Source organism: Passer domesticus, chromosome 1 (genome assembly GCF_036417665.1).
Source record: "Passer domesticus isolate bPasDom1 chromosome 1, bPasDom1.hap1, whole genome shotgun sequence".
In the NCBI taxonomy this organism is placed as follows: Eukaryota; Metazoa; Chordata; class Aves; order Passeriformes; family Passeridae; genus Passer; species Passer domesticus.
The window spans coordinates 151,570,206-151,596,138 of NC_087474.1; the positions used below are offsets into that span (position 1 = coordinate 151,570,206).

At 38.9% G+C, this 25,933-nt stretch overlaps 1 long non-coding RNA gene across 2 annotated transcripts; it reads right to left on the reverse strand.

Annotated features, from left to right (window-relative positions):
* Positions 1 to 228: 228 nt before the first annotated feature.
* Positions 229 to 25,709, reverse strand: LOC135290003 (uncharacterized). Of its 2 annotated transcripts, XR_010352766.1 has the most exons (7): positions 25,572 to 25,709; positions 10,736 to 10,824; positions 9,116 to 9,189; positions 7,667 to 7,777; positions 3,925 to 4,046; positions 2,325 to 2,422; positions 229 to 1,042 (listed from the first exon to the last, which is right to left on the reverse strand). It is a non-coding gene; the product is annotated as an uncharacterized LOC135290003 (long non-coding RNA). The 2 variants fall into 2 exon arrangements; XR_010352764.1 differs by lacking the exon at positions 7,667 to 7,777.
* Between the last annotated feature and the right edge of the window lie 224 nt (positions 25,710 to 25,933).

Sequence of the window (25,933 nt, forward strand, 5' to 3'; positions counted from 1 at the left end):
GACAAACTTGAGTAATAATCTATAGTATAAATAAAAGCAGGGTATCATAAGCAGCATACTGAGTAACTACTGGTTTTCATGCTTTCTCTTTATTAGATAGTAAATTAGATATAAAACTATTTAGTTGAAAGATAATAAGGTTTATGCAACTAATAAGTACGTCTTGTAAGGAATATTGCTGACTTCATTGTCTGTGTTAAGTCAATATCTACTTGTTAAACCCCTGACTCTCCCCTGGGTCTCCTGTAACCTAGGAAGAATGATTGGACTTTAAAGTACCTCCTCCTCTCCAGTACATTTTGAAAATAGAGAGATTTAACATAACAAAACACAAGAACATAAAAACAGCTACACTAGGTTAGACTAGAAGTCTGTGGAGTCCTAGATCCAGTTCCTGGCAGGGGCTAAGAACAGGTAGAAGAAAAAAAGAGAGGACAAATTGTGCATATGGGAATGCCTTCTCTGAGCAGTCCTGCAGCCTGAAGATTTTTACCTCAGGAATTTCCAGACTGAAAATAATGACATATTGTTCCGAACTGCTCCAGCACTTCTGGTCCTCATTTCTTTGTTATGGTGGCACTGCCTCGTCATGTTCCAGACCACCTCTGCTCAATCTTGGACATACACATGACAAGACACCAGAAAACTGAGCACCTAGCCAGATGAGAGATTAGAGATGAGATCCAGGATCACCTGAAGACCTGGAAGCAGAACATCTCCTGACTCCCTGTTCCATGTCAGTGTAGTCCTTCCCAGCACCCTCACCCTCTCCATGCTTTTGCAGGAGCTGCTCAGCAAACACACATGGTCATTTTCTCTTCTAAAGCCTCTCTGGTACTTGACACCTTCAAGACAAACACAATAAATCTCTACTGACAGATACAGTGAGCAGTGCTTATTCCTTGTACAGATCCACTGAAATCTAGGCAAAGCATTACCGACATTGATGGAATTTCCCCTTCTGCTTGCTGAGTGGAGGAACAGACAGAGCCCAGCTTTGCTACAAGAAGTTAATTTCTTGACACCTAACTCCTGATGCTTTCTGGGGAGAGAATAAGAGAAAAACACATCTATCACAAGAAAGGAAAGACACAATTTTCTGTATTCTTGTATGAACACCTGTGCCGGAGCAGAAAAACGGGGAAAGCAGGAGATACAAGTGACTAAAACCCTCCAAATACTGCATTCCATGACATACACCTGCACAGGGTTGTATATGTTTGTGTCAAAATCCAAAAAGTGGCCACAGCTTAACCTATTGCATTTTCTCTCCTATCACAGATTAATATTCAAGTTGTGGTTGTTCCAGTCCTTTTGCCTCTCTGACAGCTTTGGAAAGTGCCAGAGTTTGCATTGTGCCACAGTAGCATTCCTTAGTGGATCACAGCAAACAGCACTCTGATTTCAAATGTGATTAGGCATTCAAATGAGATAAAAACTTTAAAGAGTTTGGAGGCTATACGTTACAACTGGAAACTAGAAAGTACCTTATCTACCTCTTTCCAAGTTCTTCCTCCTGATGTAAGATTTTTCCAGGCATTTTAGGATCAAACAGATTGGAAGTAAAATGGTGAGTATAATTTCTGCTGTTTTCAACTTTCCTTTTTCTTTCTTTTCTAGGATATACTATATAGACTACTATTGATAATAATAATATAATTTTAAAGCATAACACAGCATTATATGAGATAAAATTGTGAAAAATCACAGGAAGCATAAACACACAGCAGTGATAGTTATTGCATGATGTTTCAGTGTACAGCAGAGAGCACTGTTTGTATCTCTGTTAGATTCAGTTTCCTTGCTGCCATTGAGGAGTTTGCTTAACAGCACCAGTTAAGACCCCCAGCCTTCAAAATCTCTGTTCCCGTTTGCAGAAGAAGGAGAAGGGGAGGAAGATCAGCATGGAGCTTAAGTGAGAGGCACGCATGTAAGTTCTCTGGGATGTAATTTTTGGGGGTGTGAAAAATGCTGGAAAGATAAAGGAAAAATATATACATCATATATACATCAGCAAATGAGCTCCATCTTTTCAGCTGACAAGCATTGGAATTAAGAAGGAATAATGGAAAGCAAAATAGAACAGGACTTTCACCCATCTTTTCCTACATTTTCAGAAAATAGACCTTATGAGAAAAAATTGTCATGCACAGGAGACAGCTTCACTCTCTGAGCAGGCTGGCTGTGATGAGACAAGCCATGGTGCCACTTGCCTGAATGCACAAGTGTGACCAGAGCCCTCTCACAGCGTCCTTGTTGGTAAATCAGGACCTCGAAGCACATTCTGCACCCTAGGGTGTCACTAGGTTACTACTAACACTTACTTGTATCGGGGTAAGTTCCCAAAGGTCTGCCTTTCCAGGTCAAGGACCTCATTGTGTTTGGCATAGTAGAGAGAAAATCTGTTCCTGAAGAGCTGACACTTTAAACAGAAAGCGGCAGTGAGAACCCAAACTGAAATTCAGGAGATATTTCATTTCTTTATCAAACCGTTTGACTGTGAGAAAAACAGAACTGAAAAAAATATATACTCAGAGATATACTATAAATAATTTAATTCATCATGAAGTGTTTGTGTTTCAGCTATCCTTAGATGTGGGTCTTTCAGCAACCACTAAAAATAGGAGTCTACTTCAAAAACAAATCTGTTAACACCTGAAGGCTGTAATTTGCCCTAATGCAATCACTTAGATTAGTAAATTTTTTCATTTCATTGTGTTGGTTTATATTCATTTTTTGGAGCTAAATTGGCCATGAATGATGAAGATATTTTAATTTGATTTCATTCCAGAGGTAAATGGACCAACACGGCATCATTCTGTTTGTCACTGTACACAGTGCTATAGTGCTGCAGAAACAAATACTAGGAGAGCACTGGGATTTTTAAGCTTGATAAAATGCTGGCCTGAGAAGTACATGTCTGTGTCAATCCTGGAGCTCAAGAGAGGCTTGGCTTTAGTGTGACATTTCATGTGCACCACTAACACAGGCTCCTTACTACTCACTGGATAAAATCTATTCAAATGCATCAACTTCACAAACGTTTTTATTAAAGCTCAGGCATGGACAAATTCAAAGGTTAACTCTGTCCTCCAGGCATAGGGAGACAGGGAATAGCATCATCTAATCGCGCTGCAATTCCTGAGGATCAAGCAGTTCAGCTGTTTCAGAAAATGTAGCATCTCTACTGAAAATTCAGAGATGCTTAAAGGGAAACTCTTAAAGGTGTAGAGTGCAGTATTTGTATTGAAATATTACTTGGTCCAGCTTGAATAGAACTGCATTACTTACGCTTCTTCCCTTTCTTTAAAATTTCCTCACCAGAGAGATCCCTAACGTGTGGCTTCCATGCCATGAAGATAACCAGAATGGGTAAAAGTCTACCATGGTAATAAGTGACTCAGCTGGAATGTATTTACCAGAACCAAACACATATTTTCTATTTTTAAGATTTGCAATGTGTCACCGACATGCTAAGACCAACATCTCCGGTTTTCAGTGAGATACTGAGGAAAGACGTCATTGCTTGTCCTTCTTTGTCTAAAAACTAAAACATATCCAATGGCTCTGAATATGATTCTTTTGTTTTTCACCAGCAAACACAACTGCCATGGCACAATTTTCCAAGCCAGTTCTCCCCTCCTGTGGAAATCACCACCTGCCTTGCCAAGTTCACTCCACGAGGGTGATCTCGGCTCTATGACTTTTTCATCAGCAAGCAAGGAGACTTGCATCCCAAAAGTCCCATCCAGAATTTTACTTTCCTTACCTTTTTCACCCACACATCCCATGCAGACATCAGAAAACACTATTTACAGCAGGTGGTGGTAAGTGTCAAGTCACTCACCAGGCACACTCTCTACCAATTTGTTTCAGAAAAGAGCAGGTTTAACATTAAGAGCACTGCATTTTAAAGCCAGATACCTCACATTAGACTTCTGAATAGATGGGTTGGCCCTCAGGCTTTCTGCATACCAATTTCCTATCAGCAGGTTACATTTTTGCAGGATATAATTCATGGAGTAGATGTCTCAGATAATGTGGTCCTGAGTAAGCAACAAAGACAAAAGAGCATAAAACACATATAAATCTCTTAGCAAATTTGTTCAGCTTCTTGTCATAAACATGCTTCTTTAAAGCTCAATTTCTATTTCATTCTCTTCTTTGGGGTGAAGTCTGGATTTATATTTAATTAATTTCTTTCTAGCAAAATTTTGTATTGATATAACCTTTCATTTTGTTGGATGTGATATGAGTTTGGGTGTTTTGGCCTTCCTTTGCAGTCATGTATTACAGCAGAGTTAAACTAAATACTAAACTTAGCAAATTTTCTCCATCAACATTCCAGACATGATTTCAAATAAGATAGCAAATTGTTGGTAAGAAAAATTTAATTTATGTTATTGGCAGTACAATATTTCTTGAAGAATCAAACACAGCCTGAGTAGAAACTTGTATTTACCCCTGGGAATATCAAAATACAGACCTGCATCTGTTTCTACAGTGTCACAATGTTTCCTATATTTTAAAATAATACAAATAAATTAAATATAATTTTGAGTAAGAATACTCTAGATGTTGTAAGAGAAACTTTTGAGGTCTCAGTATCTTCAAGCACTGCTAAATGCACATAAGGATGTGAAATTGCCAAGGAAGGATAATGATACTTCTCTCTTCAGTAAATGGTGTTGAGATCTTGTGATGAAAAGCACTAGATAAGTGAGGTACTATCTGTGCCACCAGTCAAATCAGACAGCCTTGTGCACAGTCTGTTTATTTTTATAGTGAAGTATATTATACTGTCAAAAGGACACTTCATCATCTATAATAAATATTCATCTACATGTGTCATGCACTTGAGCTGCATGAAAGTTGAATTCAGAGCAGAGAAATGAATAAGAAACTTGTGAGACAAATGTCACCTTTCAGTGCTGTTTTTGTGGATAAATTGCAGATGGATATAAACAAAGTCAATTATTTCATACAAGTGTTCCTTGACTCAACATAAGTGTTCCTTATGCCTAGACTAAAATCCTAAACCTCATCATTTACCTTTTGTCAGAGAATGCCAAGAATAAACAATATGAAGTTCCACTAACTGAGGATGATTATGTACAGTAACACACAAACATTATTAGATTTATTTTCCCAGAAACAAAGGTCACATGCTGTGGTGTTGAACAAATTCTCACCGATGCTTACTAAACAACTCCATTAACTACTAAAGAAATATTTTTATTAACACTAGCAGAGAAGGTAGGATATAAATTGAATTTCCACATGCAGTTAACACACAGTAGTGCCTCTGAATCATAACAAAATATCATTTCCATGACCTCAATCACACAAGGGAAAGCAAATTTAAAGCAATCTTTGACTTTGCTGCACTTTGAGTTTGGATTTGCTGGTTTGTTTGTTTTTTTTTTTTATATATGGGCATATATTCTAATTAATTTACTGTTATCCTTAATTTTCCTAGGAAATAAAATATTTTTCCTGGAATAGTCTTTTATTCAGTTTTAAACTCTATGACTTGCTCATGGCTATGCAACTGCTGCTTTCCATGAGCAACATGAAAACACTAAATGCAAGAAATGTATTTTGTAATATACTCAAAGAAGTCCTATGTTCTGTCTTCTGCAGATAAAACAAAACAAAATAAAATTGTCCTGAAGAAGTAGTTTTACAATTCAATAACTTCTGAGTGTTAATTCTAAAAATGTGTTTTATGCTAATAGGAAGCCATGGACGGTGGTGTTAGGGCACTGTTATCTCCATTACAAAACATTACATTTAAAAGTTATGTATAACCATTCAGGTCATAATTTGGATTTTTTTTCTCCTTCCCATTAGAAGTTTGATGTAGTTTTAGCAGTAAAGCATGGACAGTATCTGGAGGCTCAGCCATATGGCTGAATGCAATCATGCTGTGGCTGCTCAGCGAGCTGCGGGTGCCCTCCTGTCCAAGCAGAGATAACCACCCTCACATCACACCTGGTCCTCACAGCCCCAGTCACCAGGCTACACTTTCATTCACCTCAGGTAAGGCAGCTCAGTTTGCTTCGTCTTACAGCCAAGGCACCAGGAAAACAAGGCAGGGTCACTGTTCGACCACCTTCACATTTGCCCCTCGGCCCAAAAGTTTCTTTTTCATTCTGTGTCTAACAGCATAACCCAAAAATCCAACAAACCAAACTGTATCACAGGGCTCTGGGCTTTAAATTTTCCTTTCTTTCCAAGTATGCAAGGAGCCTGTTCTGCCAGCACTTACTGACTCCAGTGGTAAATGTGTTGCTTGTTCTGCCCTGGGGGCTGCAGGTTGCTGCTCCCTGAGTGTTTGCAGAGGGATCTGAACCTCGGCCTGACTTGTGCTTCTGCACCAAGAGCCAGCCAGCTCTGCCTGCATTTAGTGAATTGCACCTTAATGAGATATAGGAGAATAAACAGAGGTGCTGTTCCCTTGAAAGCCACTACATCTGAAAACTGGCAGGCTGCAGTACATTACACCACCAACCACAGGGTCATAATATCTAAATACATTGTATACAGAAAATAGTTACCGAAAAGTAAGTATAGTCAGCATTTGTAATAAATTATAGCTAATAAATAGTGAAAGCATTACTTTGTAGGATGTAGGATTTTGCGTCTTCCACTATTTAGTAATTTATCATGTGAAATCCACTGACCTTTCCAAGCTTTCCTTTTTCCCTTTCTGTTTTGGTGAAACAGGAGTGTTAATTATGCTTTCGCTTTTTTTATTGAGCAACATTAGCATACAAATAGGCCATCAATAAGCAATTACAATCTCCATCTCCGAAAGAAGAGAACTACAATATTAAGTGTGGCTACTCACCCAAACACACAAGTCCTTTTTAAAAAAGACAGAGCAACTCACAATTGAATAAAACAGGAATGCACAGGAAAAACAGACAATGATAGATGGATAAATATCAGGCTAGCTCTCAGGCAAAGAATTCAAAAAGGTCCTTCTTATTCATCAGACAAACATAAGACTGAAAATAACCCTTGTTTTCCCCATACTGCCCTGCCACTGGCTCCAGAGATTAAAAATCTGTTCAGATCTCATGCTGGTAACATTTATGAATTTTACTCAAGTGGAAGCTATCAGTTGTGTCAAATGGCACTGACTTATGTCTTTAGCAGCATTTGACTTATTGCCAGTGAAACACTAAATCTGCTTGCTTCTTTTTTATAGTGGGGGACCTATACGAGAGAAAGGATGAATTTCTTATATTTGACACTCTTAGGGTAGGTTTGTGCTAAAGATGAATAATAAAATAATCAACACAATATTTTTTTCTGTAAGTGCAATACATTGCTGCTGTGCCTTTCATCCGAGGCCTGGTTTAAAGCTGAACCTACAGTGATTTAAGTAAATATCTTATTTTTAACCTTTTTATTTGAATCAGTTTCACTTCATACTAATGACCTAAAATTGACTTTGAATGCAAATAGGGGTAAATTAATTTTTAAGTGCCCACACAAGATATTTCCACATTTTTGTGTAGGCTATTTGATCTTAAAATCAGTTGTATCTAATGTCAATCAGCCAACTCATTTATAGAAGTCACTGACCTTCAGCTGAGATGCTATAAATAACCAGATTTTGATTCACAGACCATTGGAAAAAATGTAAATAGCTTACTTTAAAACCGTATTTGATGGAAGGATAGCCTCTCACACCATTATGTCCTGATCTGTTGCAAGCATCATGTCTGAAGCAGTTTGTACATATTCTGTTTGGAGAGTACGTGCTCTATGGCAAAATGTAAACACCTTGAATTAATGAAACCAAAGCCTACTGAAGAAAAAGCTGCTTACAGCTTTCATGAAAGTGATCTTGACCTCCCGCCCTATGTTTTTTTTCCATTAAAATGATAAATACATTTTTGAAAACTGCATGACACTGGTTGTCTAGGTCTTCTTTTGTTTAGAACTTCAGCAGACAAGTTCAGCCAAATCAGCTGCCTTGCCAGCTGTAGAGACAATTCCCTTGGCTTCCCACCTTTCCAGCCAGCAGCAAATACCATCTCTGTCATGGAGACAGAACCACTCAGCAGACACCACAATTTGCAACCTACCATCTCAGTTTAGCCAAATAACAGATTAAGTTGTGAATTTCATCTGTCAATGTTGCCGATGCTCACTCCACTTTTCCATCTCCCTTGTGAAGGTGTTATCTTCTCAGTTGCCCAGGAGGATTCTAAGATATTCATTAATAACAGCATTCCCTTAATACAGATTAACCATCCCCCTCTTCACCAGGTTTCCTCCAGTGCAGGCAAGATATGAGCTGCTAAAATCCAAGCTGCTGTTGGATGATTTCTCTGGTTTTAAAATACAACTAGAGAGTGATAAATATATTTTAACTCTACTATTCTCTCCAGTTCTTGTAAAATCTCAATTTTTTCCTCAGGCATTTTAGTGCTTTACCACTGAAACTTTGCATGGCATTTCCTGGTGTCTTTTTCTGGTGCTGCTAGTACATGGAATTAAGACACTGTCGAGGACCACACAGAAAAAAAAAAAAAATGATACTTTGATATGAGAAGTGAAAAGTGTAAGGAGAAGACTCGAGGAAAAATGTTCAGAGAAGCGGTTTTAGGGTGCAGTCCCATGAGCTGGGGTGAGCCAACCTGACAACTCACTGTCAACATCTTGGTGTGACACTGTGGTTCTCCTCCCTCTCCCACCTTCCCTCTCCTCCCTATGCCACTTGTCCTTCTCCTGTTCTTATCTTGGTTGGCTCTGATGTCTTTGAGCCACTCCTTTCACCAATTCACTTCACTAACCCAGCACAAACTATGCTGTAGCTTGGGAGGAAAAGATCAGACAGTAGTTTCTGCAGGATTAGTGAATCCACAGGAAGAAGACTCAAGGACCAAAGTCAGTGAGACAGAGCAATCACAGAACCTTAGGTTGAAAAGGATCTTTGAGATCATCAAGTCCAAACATGAATCTTGAGGCTGCAACCTAGAGAAGGGGAGGGACACCCACCTTTCACAGAAATGAAAAGGCACCTGAAACCAAAGTTTAAGCCAATTTCATCAAGCATGGTAGGACATTTCCAACCATTCTCAAGGAGTTTGCTGACCTGTTCACAGGATCCTTGCTCTTGATTTGATTGTCCAAGTGATTCTGTCCAGGGAATGGTGCAGACTGGGGAATCTGCCATTGGAAAGGAACATTTCATACACAGACTTCCCTCTTGTTACCTTCATGATATCAGAAAGTAGCTAGAGAATAAAGCTATAAAAAGGGTCTCAAATTCTCAAAAAGGCAGTAACTTATTCTATGAGTTGACTTTTCAAGCCCAAGTTTCCAATCTCTTATTTTGGATTTCTGAACACTAAACATGTTATAACATGAAGTGTGAAATTTCACATTTGTGTGTTGCAATTTTGTCTATTTAAAAATAAGGATATTTCCTTTAATCTCTTATATATCCAAAATAGAAAATATAATCAAAATCATATTTATTTATGAAAAGAAATTGACAGAAAACCTTTTTTCTAGAAAATGTGGGTTCTCCCTCTAATTAAATAAATGTTAAAGCTTGTTACACCTCTCTTTATAACACTGCACAAGCATATGCCATTGCAAAGCTTTTAAATTATAATTTTGCAAGGTAATATTGCAACTCATTTTCAAGATATTTCAAATCAGCAGCCCAGCCCAAAGGCATCCATTCCAATTGTTCTCTGATTCTAGAATTGCTGAATGTTCACACCTAATCATAAACACAGACTGCAGAACCACAGCTGTTATTAAAATGGAGATAAGATAAATTTTAATTAACTGGTTGTATGTCTGTAAATAAATAAACTAATCCTATCTCCCTGAATTGCAAGTGACAGCTTTGCATCAACCTGAGGAGAAAAGATTCCTTTTTTTTTAATTTCTAATTGGTGGTTACAAATCTCAGTAATAGAAAACATAGAGTTTGAAAACAATAGATTTAACAGTTCTTTTAAATTTATCTTGATAATTTAATCCAAGAATGGAGTTAATGCACATTCTTATGCCTGTCTTTCTAAAACTGAGACACAAGTTGGACTAATAAGTGACAATGTATTCAGTTCTTGTGCTCTATGTGGCAAATCTATCACTGGGGCAGGTCCACTAACTTTAATGTTCCCCCAATTTGCCTGAGAAATAAAGTAAAACTGAAAAGTTAAGATCACAGCTCTGATGCTGTCTTGGCTTTGCTGATGACCACTTTCAGATACCTGTCACAAGCATCATTATTTTCTTGCAGTTTGGGTATTCTGACATGATCTATGTCTGTGGTTAAAAATCTTGCCAGTCTTCAATAAATGTCTATATATTACACCTCTATAAATACAGAATTCCACATCAATATTGCTAGCAGGCTATCCTAGGATTATTTCAGTTACATTTTTATGCCTCTTATTGCTAAGTCAGTAAAGGGAAAAATATTCCTTTAATTTTCTTTTAAGTTGACTAAAACTTACCGGTTCTGTGGTGTCTCAGCAACTTCACTTAAAATCACCAATTCAATTCACACAACCCTCTGAAAAAACAGCTGATGATGTCAATTTCTTGATCTTGTGTTTGGTCAACGTGCAGTTGACCATGTTAAGTCAAGAGTTATAACTTGACATTGCTCATCCTCACACAAGTCAAGAACTGGAAATGCGGATTCTATCTGATTAATTCGCTGGTATTTCTGAGATGACTAATGGTTACTCACCAAACAGAAATCTTATATTACCAGATCATTTTTGATGATCTGCAATGGAGGAAGAAATGGGGTCATTTCTAGAAGTGAGGCTCACCAGTCTGTAATTAAGATAGAAGAGAGAAAACAAAAGAGGAAGACTTTCAGGCAAAACTTAATGTATCAACAGAAATTTTATGGGTTTTATTTCCCCAAAATTTTCAAACAGAAAAACATCATTCCTCATGCTATGTCTTTGAATGCGATGTAGGTAATCTGATATTCCTTAAATTACCAAAATGATTATATAAATAGATTTTTCCAGGAAAGACAAAAGTACTGGCCAAATGTTAATCACAATATTGAAACAAGATTAGACAGCAGTGAATATTTGTATTTTTTAAGATAGGAAGTTCTAATCTTACACAGATAATTTCACTCAGGATTTTTTAATTGCTAAAGTGAAAGGCTGAGGTGTAATTTTGGCTTTATAACTCACTGGGTATTTAATGACAGCAAGGAAAGAAAAGTTGCCAAGATTTCCAGTGAGAGGCAGTTTAAAATATTTGTCTTTATTACATGCTTAATCATAATCTTTACAGTTTCTACAAAATAGTCGAGTGATTCCACAAATTAACAAAATAATAACATGATGGGGAAAGGAGGGAGAAACAGTACATTAGTAGGGAATTCTTACTAAAGTGATATTCAGCCACCTTTGTTTGTCATATATACATGTACAGGAGAAAAATTTTCCTAGATTAAGTCTGAAAAAGTTACTACAATAATCCCAAGGACACAATTAGCCTGCTCAGTCTAAACAAAAAAAAAATTACTGAGTGTCTCTCCCTCTTTTCCATCAGCAAAAGAGACATTAAAATAAAACTGAATTGGGAAAAAAAGTGAAGTATTGAATAAAACCAAAGGAGATATATTTAAAAAAAAAATCCAAGTATATATTTTAAAGAGCTGTTTGGATGAAAGACTTGAGATAAAGCTACTTATTCCTTCTCAGTTTCTCCCCCTCTTTCCTGTTTGGCTTCACTATAAAGCAATAAACACCATCTGGTTTTGGAATTTTCTGCTGCTTTGCCTATGGTGCTTCTTCTACAAAATTTCCCTTGGGCCAAAATTTGCTGAGCAACCTTATCTTCCCAGAAGTTAGTGGTTTTAGGAGGGATTCAGCACCTCAAAATCTCAAATTCCTATCAAGCCTTTCTGCCTGCTGACGTGTGCCAGGATCTCATTGACTTGCCCTCCTCTCAGACGGCTGTGCAAAGGATCTCACTTGTTCCACAGCATTTTAGACCAAGGACAAGCACCTCCAGAGGACTTTAGACCAAGGATAAGTGCCTCCAGAGCTCGGATCTACATCCACCATTTCTTTCTTTTCTCTTTCCCTCCTCTCATTTCCAAATGAAGCAGGTACGGTTGAATTTCACAGGTTTTCCCCCTCCATGAGAAGGGGAGTTACTTTTCCAGAGTTCTCACAAATTGCTGCCCTCACCCCCTGGCTGAGAACAGACACAGAGTTGAACCTCTGTGGCCAGCACTGTACCTGACACCAAATCCTCTCTGAAATCAGGATGTCCCCGTTTCCAAGTGACAACGTGCTCCTGCCATCCACCTGCAGCACACCCAGAGAGACTGAGGCTGTGAGGAGGAGACTCTGCCTTCCTGGTCTCAGGAAAACTGTCCCCTGCTTGTCTGATCTGAGCCTGCTCATCCAGGAGCTACAAGCACCTGACATCAGATACAGAGTGAGCAGAAGGGAATCATACAGCTGGAGGCACCAGCAGCAGGACATCCCTTTTTAGCAGAGTGCGGCTACTTTCATAATAAGTAACACAAAATTTTACTGTAGGTAGTGTGTCGTCTGCAAAATATTTTTTGGGGGATAGCACATCCCAGAAGTACTTTGTAGGATATCATCTAACTGGAGATTTTCCTTCTATCTTAACCTCAATAGAGCATTTGCAGAGTAAAATGAGCTAGAGCTACCCTTCCCACAAGGTAGCACAGACCCCCCTCAGTCCTGGAATAAATGTTAGACTAGTATCTGTGTTGCCTTTATCTAATACATGAATCAACTCAAATGATCTGGCAATCAGTTAATTTTGGAAGAAAAATTCTCATCTGCACATGCCCTCAGCAAAGATCAGGTTTCTTTTTTTGTCTGATCTCTCTCTCTCTGATCTTTAAACTCCTCCACGAGAAAGTGTATCACCCTTTAGCTGTTCCCCATACACAGCCTGCTGCTGGCATGCAACCAGTAAAACTCCAACCCATAACAACATCAAGAACAATTGCTGTTCCTGCTATCACAGGAATCCTGTTCAACTTTTGGGGTGGGTGGCTCAATCACAACCTTTACAACAGATCACCCGACCAAGAAAAAATTCCTTTTTGGAGCTACAGATGAGAAATCATAAAAGAATGAAAAATGCCACCCAAACATCTTTGAGGAATTATTTTCCTTATGTGGAGATTTACTTCTAATAGAAAATACTTTACTTGTTAAAGAAAGTACTTCTTACTGTGGCCTTATATCTTTAAAACATTTCTAATACATATTGAACCTTCCTCACATGCATTGGGTTTAATACATTATGAGCTGTGGAAAACTATAAGGATACTTAAACATCAAACAAGCTGTTAATTTTGTCATTATGAAAATTAATAGTTTGTAGATTGTTTCCTGGAACAGCTTCTCCTGGGGAAGCTGAATACAGTGTTTGAAAAGTGTTTAAAAAAATTGAAACAAATAAAATTAAACAACAAATCAGTAAAATAAACAAACAAAGAAACAAAAAAACCCCAAAACAAACAAAAAAAACCCACCACAAATTGTTACTCACTGAGTGACCAAAGCAACAAGTCCCTGATTATCACCCCAGACATCTAAACATGTACTGAACAGACACAAACATTTTTAAAATCCACAAACAGAAGAAAAAAAAGAAACAAAACAAAATTCTGGAGCTAGAATTCACAAAAGCTGATGTGTATCTACCAGAGTATGTGTCTGTATCTGGGCAGGTCACCTGAAGATGCCTTTACACGCAGCAAAGAATTAGACAAACAAATTAATGAAGATGGTGACACAATTTACCTCATTAGTTTCCTCCATTCTTAATTGCATCTTTCCAGTTCTATTAACTGCTTTGATTATAACTCCCTTGGCTACATTTGATGTTCCTGATGTGGAGATCTAAAAATCACGGACCTCACCCGATCTGATAGATGTTCTTAGCTCTTCAGCACTAGAGGACCTTCACTGTGGTCTAAACATAATGAAGTTCACTTTCACATCTTTATTTAATCTGAACCTTTCCCACACTGGAATATTTTATTGAAATCCTCAGTTGAGAGCTCTTCTAATCCATGCTTAACAATTTGAGAAACAGAGTGTACATATCTTTAAATATTATTCATGTCAGTGTGGCTAAGTAAGATTCATATGCCTGAGAATTCTTTATTAAAAATGTGATTTAACGACACATGACACATAGTGACATGCCAGCTCATCCACCACACTAAGCCATAAATCACCTGTTTGAAAATGAACCAGAAAAGCACAGGAAGAGTTTACTTGCAAGTACCCAGTGGCTCAGGAAATAAAAATGCCATGCTGGCAGAGCATGGGTACATTTAAGAGATGAAATTATTTGCTTCTATCCCATAGTTTAGGTATAAGACAGCTGAAGAGAACAAAAACAAACACAGAAACAAAGAACCCAAACCACTTTTAAGACGCCATGTGTATATCACAAAGATGATTGTCCAGAAACCTTCCTGCTGCCCTGTGATGGGCCTGTCCAGCTGATCCTGGCAAAAGAGGCAATGGCCACTCCACCTCAACCTGCCTGTGAGTGAGCTCTGAATTCTGCAGAGAACAAGTGGGAATGATCAGAGGGCTGGGCTATCTGCACAGGGATCAACCTCCTCACCTCCTCACCTCTGCCTCCTGCTTTTGGTTCAATACAAACTTTGTCTCCCTTCTCAGGGCATAAGCTGTGCCTTTCTTTATCAGCATGATGTTAGTGACCCTGGTGAGCAACTCCCTTGATGGTGCACACTAAACATTGCATAAGAGAGCAATAAATCACGGTGCTGTTTAACGGTGAGCACAGGTTTTCCATCCATACACACCAGAAGGAAAAGTGCAGGAAAAAATAACAACACAAATAGACACAAATAAAACTGAAAATTCAGACGTTGGATATTCAGGACTTGCCACCTGGGTCAAATTAAGCCTTTCCACAAATTTCCTGTGCCCATTTAGGTGTGTGGCCAAGCCTCTTTGTACCTTTTCCTGCTCTTCTCACCAGCAAAGCAGAGCAGCACTTCCCTATCTAAGGCTCAATACATCAAAGATTGTGATATACCCACATATTTTGGCAATAAAGTTGTAGCAGTATCTCAGGTAGATAAAATCTCCTCCAAACAAAATACTGGATTCCTTTAAAAGAATAACTTTTTTTCAGTTCAATCAAGCTAAAAGAACAATGTTCATTATACAAACAGGTTTTCTGATGTAATTACCAAGGTTTCAAAGTCCCCTCCTGTACTTAGCACTCAGGGTTATGGAACTTGTTGCCAAGCAATTACCCCTTAGATTTGCTTTAATCCATGCCGATCATTTCCCAGAGTTGATCATTACTGCAGACTTTAATTGCCTTTGTTGGCTTGTATGTTGCTGGGGTTCAAACAGAGCAGATTAACAGGAGGCTGCCAGCCACAAAACCCTTTGGAAAAAAGGCGGGAAGATGACTTAAGAAGTTTACAGTGTACTTTATTTCAAGAACTTCCCAGAAATTGTGGTTCACACCTATATTAACCTCAGAAAAGGTCTGCAGGAGCTATATCCTGATCTCACTGCTATCAGTTTTACAGTGGTACCAGCTATCTGTGTTGTGTGGAGTTGCAGGCAGGAAAGTCAGGAAGAAATTGGAAAAAGAATGACTGAATTAAGCAGAAAGAAGGATAAGAATATTTTCTGTGGGTAGTGCAGTATTAAAGACAACCGAGATACCCCACGCATGTAAATCCCAAGCCCAGGTCAATAGGACAGATTGTCCCACACTATCACTGCTGAGTGGTTTGGGTTTGCAGGTCACTGGGAAAGAAGGACACTCTCATTCCTACTCGAAAGACGCAAGATGGTTCCCATCCCTTCAGATCACATCATTTATCTAAAGGAAGCTGCCAGCTGCAGCAGGAAGCTGGATGGAGTCAGTGATAAAAGAGATCTTTTCCTCCAATAACATGGTTTATCTATTAAGTGAAGCTGCTTTTAGAAGAGGTTCAGTATGTTTGCAACATCCCCCCTGATAATGAGGTTAATGCACTTGATGCAGCTGATACTGGGGAGCATTCATCAGGACCATCTTCATTTAAACACCAGGTACATTTGCAGCCATTCAATACTTTGCCATCTAACCCAGACCCACAAATATTTCTGGTTTTCAGTTTATTTCCCACATAAGCATAAAAACTCTTTCTATATTTGCTACTTTTAGCACAGATTCAGACTAATACAAAAAAGACGGAAATTTTGTCCACACCATACATTTTTCTTCCCTCCCACATCATCGTTATCTCTTTTCTTTTGTAGCTCAGTAACACCTAAAAGCTTTGGCAGCACACCAGGGGTTGCACCAGCTCTTGACATTGTACATCTAGCTGGCAGTCTCAGGTTCAGAGCGGTATCACAAATCCAAAGAAAAGTAGGGACAATGCATATGTATGCTTGGAAATGAGCAAATCTGGGAAGAAGGAAGTGAAGGAAACCCAACATCACATAAAAATATGATGAGCAATAGCTGGATTTATGGAAAGTTAGTGGTGATAGAGCATCAGAGGGTGACAAGGTTATGTTTGTGTAGGTTATGTATGTGGCAGGAACACGTTGCTACAGACACCAAACAATCATCAGACATAGTGCATGTTTACACACAGCTGTGCCATGACAAGAATAGAATTTATAGGGAGAGAGAGAAAGAAAAAGAGCTAATTGCATGGGACTATGATATTGCAGTGCATGACCAATACTGGGAGCCCATTGTGCAATAGTAATCCTTATATCTTTGGGACAAATGTTTTAGCATGGCCTGTTGTTATAGGACAAAGGGTAGTGATTTTAAACTGCAGGAGGGTTGATTTAGACAAGCTGTAAGGAAGATTTTTTTTTTATTTTTTTTTTAATGAGGGGGTAAAGCACTGGAACAGGTTACCCAGAGAATTGATAGATACTCCACCCCTGGAAACATATAAGGTCAGATTGGATGCGGCTCTGAGCAACCCGACGGCAGGGGGTTGGACTAAATAATCTTTAAAAGTCTCTTCCAACCCAAATTATTTTATGATTCTATGTTCTGGACTCATGAAGAATACTTTCTTAAAAATCCCAGTAGAGGTACCCACCATGATCTCAGGATAAAGGCCTGGAGTGAGAGGCACATTCTTACAGTTCCTTTGAAAGCAGCCTGAGGTGCTCTGCATGGGGAGAGGCCCTACGAGCCAGGGCTCCAAAGTCCTTTTCTTTCCTCCTTCCTTGTCCAGATAAACAGATATTCTCTATCTGTGAGAACAAACAGCCTTGCTCAACGAGAAGGTGCAATTTTGATACTCCCAGAACAACTGACAATATTTAGCATGTAGTTGCTACATTGAAAATTATTTAAACTGAGTAAAATGGGAAATGAAAAAATAAGTATTTGCATACTTTCATTTGCTGTTTTTGGAAAAAATAAGGCTTTGCACACTTTAATTTGCTGTTTTGGGAGAAAAACCAAAAGAATATGGTAAAAAGGAAATTTGAGAAATGCAAATTAATTGGAGTGGAGATGGGCTGGAATGCAATAGTATAAATGTGAGGTCCCACAGCTGGGAATAAACACCACTAGTATTTGTCATGAATAAGGAAAGAGAAACAAAATATTTTGTGTATACAGTCAACAAAGAACAATAGGTAACCATTATGATATAATTGTGAAGAGGAATAATGCAGTCCTAAACTGTTATGAGATGTGACATTTCAAGGAAAAAATGAAGAGGGGTTAAAGCCAGCATGCCAAAAAGTGAAAATATGTGTGCAATTCCAGCCACACATTTTCAAAGCTAATTAAAATGGGAATGGACAGGAAAACAGATACATTTTTTGCTCATTCCAATAAAACAGATTGTCGGGAATATAACTTGTTTTTCCTTATGACTGTAGGTCTCAGCTATGGAGTAAAAAAAAGACAAACTGAAAGACTTTTTTGACTCAAGAGGGAAACAAGTACACACCAGCCATAAATGCAGTCAGATTGCAAATTGAAAGAAAGCATCTATCTATCTATCTGAGAAATTAATCTCTAGGAAAACACCAATACATAAACAGAATTATTGTGGAACTTGGTAAGCTTACTAAATACATTTTTATTGTATACTTGCCTCCAACAGAATAGGAACAGATTTACTAAACCAGGAGATGACTTTCCACTGTATGTCTAAAACAGAATTCTCCCTTTGTAGAAGATGCAAAATTCACAATATAAATATCCTTGAGTCTACAATCTGAACATTTACAAGAGTTTTAAATAATTTTAAGATTCTAAAGTTTCAGCCATGGCTCATAACTTTTATATCACATATCTGCTTGGCTCTTAGGTTTTTAGATGTACTTTAAAGAGACATTTTTTCCTTTTGTGGTTTTTTTTTTTGTTTTTTTTTTTTTTTTTTTTTTTTTTTTTTTTTTTTTTTTTTGCTGTGGGATCTTCCAAACACCAGATTAAAAGCATCTGCATCAAACCCATCTTGGACATCACTGCCAACATTTAGTCCTTCCTTTGCCACAGAACAGGGTTTTGTTGGGTTCCCTCAGCTTGACAGAGTTTTTACATCTGGGAACACAAACCAAGAAAAGCTTAGGGAAAATATAACAAGAAATAATAATACTCATTCTGGCTGGAGGAAAGTGCCAGAACTTGCTGCAGAAAATGACTGGTTTAGTGCTTATGTAGGATTTTCCTGCCCAATTTAGAAGGACAACCCTTAGAAAAAGTTGAGATGAGAAATATTTCCGTAGAAGGAAAGCTACAAGTTAACAGAGTAGGAAAGACAGAGGCAGCTGTTCTGCAGGGCACAGGTCAGATTTTTCTCTTCAATCAATATGCATCAATGAATTGGAAACAAATTGCTGAAGCTGTGCTGGCCAGGATGCACACAGCTCAGGGCTCACCCACGTGTGGGGCCTGCCCTGACCCCGTGTTGATCTGGTGCCACCCAAGGTTGTTTCAGTGGATTTAAAGTCAAGGTGAGCATTCACAGGAAACTGGGAAATTCACATTTGGATTGGACCCCTCCAAATCACCTTCACTTGCTATTCTGTTAAACCCAGATCTTCTCAGAAGACTAACCTGAAGGTCCTGATGCATATAGTCGTATTTAAGGACAGGAGACAGAGATGCCACTTATCTTCCTTTGCTTCAAAGCATATCAACATGAACACCAGTACTCCTGGAGCTGATTTCTGCACCTTGTGACACAGCTGTGGGTGAAGTTTTCCCATGTCTGAGGTGTCTACAGGACCCCTCTCCAGGGTGAATGCTCTACTTCTCCCACAGATGAAGGCATGTACAGGATAAATTTCTTTAATGTAACCAACAATTTTCACTACACTTAGAAGGACCTAGTTATGTTTACAGTTTTGCTCCCTTCCACTATGACCAGAGTCAGCAAACGGGTCCAAATGCACCATTATAAGACATAAGGATACACTTAAGCAGTACATTGGAACATATGTCTCTTTTTCTTTGAAAACAAGGCTAGGAAGCCTGTTCTAAAATCTAGAAAATAAGTTAAAGTACAGAAGAATAATTACTTTTCTTTTCAATCCTTGGGATACAAAGAGCTTTGCTTCCATTTCATGAACTTCTCAGCTAGCTGATGGACACAGGATTAATAACTGCACTCACAGAAGCAGCAAGGTTTGGATTCATCCCATCTCATGCAGGCTAAAGACTTGATCTGTACTTAGTGGAGATGGAAAAAGTCAGAATTGCCTCCCCATGACACTTTCCTCTCTATGCTGGTGGCAGAGAAAGCCCAGAATTATTTTGATCCTCATAACTTCAAGTGCTGACTCTGGCTGGAGCACTGTGTTCATCCCACCACAACATTTCCACTGACACAAATTGTTCTGGAATTGCTGCAAAAGCCTCTGAGAAAAAAGTGAATGTAGGGCCAGGCCATAACTGCTGCAGAGAGCTCCGACTCAGAAATGTAGGGGGGATGGTGAAAAGGTTTGTGCTTCAGGAAGTCTAAACAAGGGTGGCAACTGCATCATTTGTGCTGATGATAACAGTTTGCCTCTTTTACAGCTATTGCATAAAGAAAATATCTACTGCCCACTTTGCAGTGATTTGCCATTTTTACTGTGCCAAAGCAAGGTTTTATAAGTGTCTCTGTCTTTGCACATTAAATCCAGGGTGTGTAGGACAAAAAGAATGTGGGGCTGGTAAAAAAAAAAAAGAAAAAAACCAACTCATAGGATTTCTTAAGGAAATTTTTCATTGTGTGGCAGAGAAAAGAAAACCAAAGGGTCTTTTATCTGTAAAAGGACAGAATTTGAGAAGCAAATTTTAGGCAGAAAAGTCTAATGTTTTTTCTACTTCCTTTGGCCTCAGGAAATGGAGAATCACTTTAAAGATTAATTGTGAGAGAACCCTTGAATTTCTTTTCCCATTTCAATTAAAATGGGTGCTCACTCATAGGTATTTCAAATAAAAGCAACACTTTTGAGCAGCACTCAGTCAAAGAAATCAAGGGTTGGCTCAAAGAAGAAGGTTAACCAATAGATAGAGTGCTAGGACAGAATTTACAAAACCTATTGCAGAACAGGGAGTTGAATACAAGCTTCCTATGTGACCTTAAATTACATGGCCTTTCTCTACCCTGTCTTTGTTTTTCACGTGTACTTGAGGTGTTCCCATAGACCATAGTAAAAGTCCATAGCATTCCCATAGTCCATTGTAAAAGCAGGGACTGAACAGAGACATGGATTAAACAAAGCAAACTTCAAAACCAAGTGCGAAACCAGCTTGGTGGAGATGAGGATAAATAAGTGGAAAAATAAGTGAATTATTTCAAGTTTCAGGTGCTGTTATAAATATTTTGCACCAGTCTTTGAACGAGCACCCTGCCTTGCACAGGGAAATTGTTTGTGGGGCCAGGCATTATCTAACAGGAGAAGGTGGATGAGGAAAGTTTCTTGGGGAAAATGAAGTCAAGGGCATGAAATCAGAGGAGACAAAATCCAAGGTGCCTTGTCAGATCTCAGCTGTCAGGTTTGAAGTTGAACTGTGCATATGCAAAGACCTATGCATCTCTGCACCATCAAAGTCTACTGAATCAAATTCACCACCTTTGCATTTCACAAATACTTTAATCCAACAAATGTCATACTTGATTGCATATGCCTGTAACCTTCTTTAGCTAGAAATCTGTGACTTCGTTCCAGTTAATCTATCTTTTTTCCTTCCTAAAATTGGTGTTTTCCTTCCTAAAATTGTGCCAGCCCCTCCCTGGCACAATTCTATGTGTTTTAGTCATATGCTCCAGTATGAATGAGATGTTTGATATGTTAATCATAAAAGAACCATCCCTCCAGAAAAAAATATCATTATCTGACACTGCACAAAGCATATGTCAAATTGCCCTTAAGTTTGAGTCATTTAAAGCTTTTAATTTCTGAATGAAATTGTAAAAATTAAAGCTTTGCTCCCATCTCAAGCTTTGTTAATCACACAGTTAAAAATCAGACGAACAAATGTCATCAACAAACACAGCTCCAGCTGATCACAATTTCCACCTTCATGCAGTGACAGAACAGGTTTCTTCATTTCAACAGGACACAAGAATGGAAATTCTTTGAAAATGTTATAAATAGCACTTCTACTTAATCTGTCTTAATCTTGCTTTATTTTAGTAATCTACTGTTTACTCCTCCTTGCACTGGCAAATCAGGAGTTCAAAGTACATGTACAGGAGTTCAAAATAATGTTATTTACATTATTTTTAAACATCACTGATTTAAAAAGCTTCTCCTCCCTAATATACATTTAATAAATCCATTTTTCCATCAACAGCCTTTACTTTGGCCTCTGTTTGAGACACCACCCCTGCTCTGATGTAACACACTGCTCTCACACGTTTATTTCCAGCTCTCTCAGGCAATGGCAGGGAGTGCTTTAGGAAGACAGACATTCAGATCCCTACATTTGAGCTCATTTTCTGATTTCTTGCTATCAGTATCCCATAATCCTGCTTCATCTCCTGCTTTTGCTACCCATTGCCAAATCACAGCTAATTGCAGGGCCTGACCACAGAGCCTCATCTGCCCAGATGGATTCCTGCACCTCTCGGGAGCCGGGCACCTCTGTTTTGCTCCCCGCTGCTGTGGAGGTTTTTCACAGCCCTGCAAAAGCCAGATGAGGGCTGATGTGGATGAGCTCTTATTCTGTTCAACAGTGAGACCTCAGGCATGCTCACTAATACTCTGAAACAGCAAATGCATTTTCCAAAATAATATTGCATTAGGTCTGCAGATTGCACTGATGCCACCAATACTTTCATCACTGAGTATTAAGAAGTCTTTTTTTCCTTTAATCTTCGAAGATACAACTTTCCATCTGATAAAAATCAGCAACGTATGTTGATAAGCACATCATCAGCTACGCCTTTAGATTAGGTTATATTTGATTTAGCATTATTAATTATTCTGCTTTCCAGTGAGTAATCAGCCAAGTGATTGCCTACCCAAGCCATAGCAGAACCTCCACACATATTGTGTAACCTACAACTGTGGTAACCTGAAGGATTCCTCACAGTATAAAGATCTGGATAGAAAACTTGATGAGCTATGTAGGAATTTCTTCAATAGCTACAGACATCTGTAAGCCAACATCTGGGCACCACGTGCAGGTTTAGGATGTACAAGAGCCAAAGCAGAAAGAAGATTGCATTGTCCTGAATGCACTTTAACTTCAGTAGCCTTCATCCCTTCTGGGCTATAAAATGTTTGAGCTGAAGTACAGAGTAGGGCAGAAGAACCGAAAGGTGAGCACAAGAAGACAGAATCCTTGCTAATATAAAGAGATGCATCAAAGCAAAAAGACAAGAAGCTGTGGCAAAAGGAACTACAAAACTATTGCCAACCAACCCTGCAGTGAGGAGAGTTTTATAAGAACACAAAGACAGAAAATATTTCTCCATAAATCTAAGCCACACAGGCCCATTAAAAGATTAAGCCTAGCATCTTGGATGACATTCTCCATTAAACCACATGCTACACTCTTGGGCTGAGGATAAGAGCTTAGGTTTAACCAAAGCTTACCTTGCAAAAATGCATACTGATTTGAAAATGTCAATAAATGTAAGATCCAGTACTTTCCTTCAGGACTCTACCCCAGACTAAAACAAAATTTTAAAAATACCCAAAGGAAAACAAAATAAACAAAAAACACAAATAAAACCCAGAATGAAACAAAATAAGTAAGCTATTTTAGTGGCAAAATTTTCATTCAGTTCAGAGCCCTTGTTTCTGATTAAGTCTTTCTGTGATAGACTGAGCAGAGTTCAACAACTGGTATTTTCTATACTGAAAATATTTCTGTTTCACAGTGAAGTCATCCCTGTGTCTTTCTTGCTATATTAGGCAGATGATTCTCCTTAGGTACTTATTCCTTATTTCTGCTTAGAAGAAAGAGTTTGCTAACTAGATTGAAATTACAGCTCATGATTACAGTTTGTCCCTAAAAGTGAGTAAATTAAACAAGTTAATCAGTAAAACTCACAATTTTTTAAAAGATGAAAAGTGACAAAGAAGAGACAAATTCTGATAAAAGTATCCACAAAGACATATAATGGGAAGTTTCCTTGGTGGTGGTCTGTTACTTAACTATTAGATGCCCACATGTGCCATCAGGATAGGACACTGGCTGGGCAAACAAAAGGGACTAAACAGCCACACAAGCCTGTGGGTTTGTAGCATTCACTGTGTGTGTGTTTCATACACATTTACTGCTTGAGAGCAACAATGATTTTCTCAGTGTTGGTAATAACTGAATGGTTCCAGAGGGAAGATTCCAAAGCTGCAGTGACTATGAAGAAACTCAACAGGATCTTACTTAAATATCCACAGGTTGAACCTCAGTTATTAAAGTCAGTGGTCTCTGTAAAAAGATCAGAGTACAGAACAGAGGCCAAGTTATTGATGGAAATTTATTTACCTATAGATCAGATCTAATCGTTTGGCTCCCCTGCACTAGTGGCCAAATTCTAGTGGCCTCTCCACCAGAACCACACATGACTTTAGAAAGCAAACAAGGTAAAACCACATCTTCAGCTGCTGTAAATCAAAATTTATGATAAATACCTTCATTTCAAAGATGGCTGGAGCAGTTACTGCTCACAGAGATTGCCAGCCCTGCCACTGGGGCAGCCCAGCAGAATTACCCACAGGCACTGCAGTACACAGAAAGACATGTGAAAGTAAACTTCAGGTTGTGCTTTGAGCTTTGTAGGTCAAGATCAGCTTCATCAGCATTTGGGCAAGATGCTGACCACCAGGAGAGAAATGGGGAGGACAGCTGGATGCAATAACTTCCTCAGTCATCTCAGTTCCATCTACCTGTACTCATGAGTGACCTCCTCCCTTCAGTGACAAGCACAAATATCTTCAATGACATTTTTAGTTGAAGAGCAGGTGCCTGAGAACAATTGTTTAACCTTTATTTATCTATTATTGTAGTTAGCTGAATGCTGAATTTGCAAGCCTAGCTCATCTCCTGAACAACCTTTGTGCTTATTTTGAGCAAAGCACTGTATTGTTCTAACCAATATTTATCCTTTTGTTCACAAGATCATTTCATTTACTAAAACAAGCACAAGGACATGGTATCCTTTTTAGCCTCACTAAATATCAACATTTGCTAAGCTTCAACAGATAATCACACACAAAAAATAAAAACCATTAAGGAATGCATTGATAGCCAAAGGATCATTTCTAGATTTACTTAGTCAACACACAGGAACATGGAGACACTCCCCTTTTCATTAACTGAGGAGCCAGCTTGGAGATGGCACAGGGAGTTTCACAACACTTCCTTTCTGACAGATGAAAGGCTGCAGATTATTCAGTAGTGAAGGTGAGCCAGGGGAAGACAGGAACATCCAGGATGACAAGGCTGTCCACACCCACTAGCAATTTTTAACCAGAGGACCGAGGTACAAGCAAATATGTGCAAGCTACATCTGTAAAACTATTTCTTTTAGATGTTCAAGGACAAGACTGCAAAGGCTGCAGAGGAAAATTTGCTAGGAGCTCATTTGATTACAGTTTGGTGGCTCATTTGAAAAGCCACCACCAAAGGGCTGACATTTCAACAGAGATGTGGAATGGGGCTGGCCCAAGTACTTTCAGCTGGAGTGGAGTCAAGACCCTGCACATTTAAGGAAAAGTTTCTTGAGGTATTTGAGGACATTGAGTTTTTCTGTGTCTCCAATGCTGTGTGAGACATTAAGCACTATATTCTTTACTTGGAAAAAAACATTCATTTCATGGCAAAAATGAATGTACAGTCAAAAATGCCTTCACTCCACCACACACATTCCTCCCACTCCCTCATGCTAACCAGCAGGACTACAAGCAGGAACATATGCTCTTCCTTTCTCCCCCATCCGTCTTTCCCTCCTCTGGTGACAGAAGGTACCTACACTGGCAGCTCTGGAGCAGTAAGTTTCACAGACATGCTTGGCTCATACCACAAGTGGTTAACCAAGACATCAATAAACTACTCAGCAGAGGACTCCAGGGACTTACCTCCTCCGAGTTCTCCCTTGTGGCTGGATTCCAGCAATGTGAAGCCAGCTTCTGGCTCCAGGTCCGCTAGGAGATGGCTGGAGCCCTGCACCCCATTCCCTGGCTCCCTGCAGGCTGCACACAGAGGTTTTGGCTCAGGGGCCCCAGCACATGTTGCCTCCTCCTCGTTTGCTTTGGCCACTCTCAGACAGCTGGCCTGAATCTTCCCTTGTCACTGCTGCAATAATGGTTTGAAGAGCCCAGGGTCAAGGCAGGCCAGGAGACCTGGATGGCTCTGGCTGGAATAATAAGGGATTTGTTCAGCCAACAACAGGCAGCAGGTTTGACTCTTTTCCCAGGACCAGGGACATAGTAGAAAAGGT